Source organism: Patiria miniata, unplaced genomic scaffold (genome assembly GCF_015706575.1).
Source record: "Patiria miniata isolate m_02_andy unplaced genomic scaffold, ASM1570657v1 HiC_scaffold_22, whole genome shotgun sequence".
In the NCBI taxonomy this organism is placed as follows: Eukaryota; Metazoa; Echinodermata; class Asteroidea; order Valvatida; family Asterinidae; genus Patiria; species Patiria miniata.
The window spans coordinates 4888627-4892937 of NW_024037061.1; positions in this window are offsets into that span (position 1 = coordinate 4888627).

The window sequence follows — 4311 nt, forward strand, 5'->3', positions numbered from 1 at the left end:
ACATGTGTGAGGGATGTCGGACGTACTTGTAAGTTACGATGCACTTGTAAGTTTACCGGTGTGCGGCAACAGCGCCACCTTGCGGCGGCCTTGGCATTCCTCACGTTGCCATCGCCTCCGCTGTTGGCCTTTCCGCTGCACACCAACTTTCAGGTAAATTTCTCTATTTTGTTAACTGTAAATTCCATTTAATTTAGATAATCATACTTTTGGGGGAATATAGCAATTGTGGGACAACTTTGGTAACGTTTAAAGGGATATTTAAATAGGTAATTTAGGTCAAACTTTTCTGTAACTTTTCGATCGATGAACAAATGGAGGCCCTCTTGCGGTACGTTCAGAATAGTTCGTATACATGTACATGTATCTCATGCCCAAAATTGACGATGCCATGACTGAAAACTATTGTTGTTATTCTTGTATTAAAGTTGTTGAAATCATATGGGTCTTCAGTGAAGTTAGTACTAAGGTTTATTCATTTTGACTTGACACATATAAACAAGCTTTTCTGTTCTTTTAGTCACATGAAATTGTACATGTAAATACACATGTAGGAAGATTTATCACATGTAAACAAACATGTACTTGGGGAATTTATAACGTGAGTGCCCTACTTAAATATGATTGGAACTTGGATTTTGTGTAGAATATGTGGACTTTAATTAAGCTGGATTTTATCTCTAAGGTAACACAGTAATTAGAGAGTAATCCGAGAGTACTTGTGAAATATTGATTCACAGTCTTTATTTCAATTCACATGTTAATTAATGACTCAAGTGACAACCAGAGTAAACTCTTTGTCATTGCAGTCAGTAAGTAAGTCCATATACTGGTAAATTCCAGTAGGAAAACTGACCAGGGTAATTAATTTCCTGACGGTTCCTAATTTTAATCTGTCGTTATCTTGCATCAAAGTTCTCGTCTGATGATTTTCAAACTATACATGTATAAATTTTGTCTTAAGTTAACTTTCAGGGAATACTTGATTTATTTTGTTTTCTCTTTCTTTTTATTTTGATTCCTCACGTTGCCATCGCCTCCGCTGTTGGCCTGTCCGCTGCACACCAACTTTCAGTGGCTGGAATAAAACATCACATATAGAGATCCGAATCCTGGGTGTTCGCTGTGTGTTCTTCACCAAATCACCACAGCTGACCAAACAGCCCCCCCCCCCCACACATGTAACTGCAAAAGTGTTGCTTGCTTCATCATTGGTTTATTCTTTGCTTTTAGTTGGTACCTTGCATGAAGTCTTTATACATGCCTTTTGTTTTGCGAAGCTAAAAGTATAGTTAAAAATAGTTTGTTACTCTTTGTGCTTTACGGATCTGTTATTAAATGTGGCCTTTCTTGAAATTAAAATGAATTTCCTATGTTTCCTGAAAATGTATCTTTCAATTCAATAGGAGATTTCATTTCAACCTATTCCTTGAAATGAAACTTGATCATGATGGGGGGAAAATCTGCACTTCTGTGAATATCCCAGTGGGCAAACGAGATTATTGTCTGACTTTTTTTCACAATATTGCCTAAATTTCCATTCAGCAATTGTCTCTCATGCAGATCGATGTAGGCCTATATCAATAAAGCACTGAATAAGGCCAAAAAAGTCTTCGGTTTCTGGTATGGAGCTTGCCCCAAAAGTGGTGCGGCGACGCGGCTTTGTAAAATTACCCCCCCCCCCCCTATTTTGTTTCTTTAAATGTCGGCTGATGTTGCAGATGACACTTCGATCCCCTTAAAACTTTCAAAAATATCCTTCAGGGTGGAGCTTGAGGTGACCTCAGTAAGGGCATAACGGCTTGAGAATTCTGCACCCACTTACGATCTCGACCGACACGAACATTCTTCGTGAAATTTGGATAGTCAAGAACAAAAATCAGAGAAAACGGTAACGTCAAACCATACAGCAACAGCGACATCGTGCATGTGCTGCTGGGCTGGTCATTAGTCTGCTCCCTTACATATTGCAGTAAATGAAAAGCGTTTACAGGTTCCAGATACATGACCATGGTTCCCTCAGCATGGTTTCCAGATGCAACAATTACAAAATTATAACACCGTCTGCAAATGGTGCCCGACTAAATTTAGTGCAAAATATATGGGAGCCCAGAGAGGCCACATAAAGCTTATACTCGATCGTACCCCATCTAAAAGCACGTTAAAATTGAAAAAAAAAAAAATTGCCCACGCGCATGGCTACGTCGATGCGCGCGCAGACCAGAAACCGGAGCCTTTTTGTTTGTTTGGCCTAATATGTTAATACCTCGTTGATGAATTAAAATAAAAACGTTTCTGTCACTTAACGAACAAAACGTCATATACCAATGGGCAGATAAACACCGATAAAAGAGCGTCACTCCATCCATAAGTAAAGAATGTTTGCCATCAGTAAACATAAAAAAATGTCCTTTTGAAGGATTAACACGGTTATTTATCAGTGAACCAAATATGAACATGGAATACCTGGCACAGACTTGGTGGTATAAGAGGGACCTTCCAATAAGACTCAGAGGGTTTCCAAGATCAAATTTAGTGCAGGTTAAGTGTTTTACCAGCAGATCCCAAAATTGATCTTATGAATACAAAAAACACTTTCATGGGATACCACTTATCGGTGCGACAGATTTAAGGGATATGAAGGGGGGGGGGTAGCCAGATATGCAGCGTGAACAATAACAATTAATTACCGTTGTCTGCCGGGAAAAAAGTAGATCCCCTGAATATATTCCAATCATACCAATTAAGACATGTTATGAGGATAATTCAGACTGGGACCAAATCAAAACGTCCTCAATTCTTCAACCTCCACACGGTGTAGAGTTTTATACCATCAGATCGCACGTTTGGAATTAAGTCTACCAAAGTAGTCTGTATATATGTTGCTTTCTGTGGATATTGAAAGAAAATTGGCCATAGGTTATTTAATTTTGAGTGAAAATAACTCTAACATAGGTACAGGCCTGTATTTTTTGTATTGCTCGATTTTACTTTATGCAACACAGTATAAAGATTTCTTTGTCTTCAACTATATAATAATTTAAAACCGGTCATAAAGTGAAGGGCTTTGGACCAAACAGAAGAGTTATATCGTCACCGACACCACGAAGTAACATCCAAGTCCGCTCCAGTTTTACTTCGTGAAAACCGCTCAATGGTTAAATTTTGGTTTCACGAAGTTACACCCAAATGTGCTCGCGTACTTCGGACACTGGCGCAAATGGATTTTCGGTTTTACCAAGTTAAAACGCTGTTATGGAAATACAATTCGGAGAAAAACGCTTTAAAATAAAAGCCTGAGTTGCTTCGTGCAAACGAAACTATACCGAGTGAGCACACAGTGTACTTGGGTGTTCACTGGTGAAAACGAAAATTACTCAGTTAGCCTATGTAAAATACGCACGCGTAGCGTACACTTAATCCACTCGGGTGTCTCTTCATGTAGTCAGTATGTAACAGATCTTTACTGTCATATTTGTAGTCATATCCCCCTGGAATCAGCACCGGTCTGTCATTGGGTAGCGTGGCGACAGTGTTGAGTCCAATTATTACCTTCGTAATAGTGCAAACTAGCCATTATCACTTACACCACATGGATTGAAATACAACAGCAACAGAGAGACACGGACGTCTGTATCGTTTCAGTTCCAAACCAATTATTCCCTTTATTTAACTCAACACATATCCCTGTAACCATCATGTCACTTAGAATTATTTGTCCTTAACCCCGCCCCTTTAATTGTGATTTATCGCTTATCCCTTATCCCTGATTGGCTGCAAGTTTCGTGGAGCGTGGTCACTGCTTCACACTCGTACCCCCCCCCCCCCCGCCCTGCAAACAAACAGGGCGCTGGGCAACCTCGTCCCCAGGGTGTCGAGCAGTGCGCGCCCATCACTACCTGCTCTCTCACCCTGGTATTGGATCATTTGTGCAAGATTTTTGAACACGTATGCAAATGAGGAGCAGTCTGGTGCCTGGATGTGCGTTACTATAGCGTTTGTTTTTGTATACGGTGTCGGGGGTAAAAACGGAGTCAATTCGTCGCAGCGCGCGAGCACGTCGTGAGTTACGAAAACACATTTTTTTTAAAAGCTGTTAAGATCTTATCGAGACAACGTGCAGTATCATACTTCATATTAATATGAACAAATTGGAAAGGAAATTAGTATTTTCGAGAAGGCGTGGACGAATGATCGCTAAAACACGTACTGCACGTTGTGAACAATAACACCAAGTACACAATACAAATCCATTGCTAGCCAATAAGCCAGTTGCGAGTAACCTATACCCTTTGGGATTTACATTTGAAA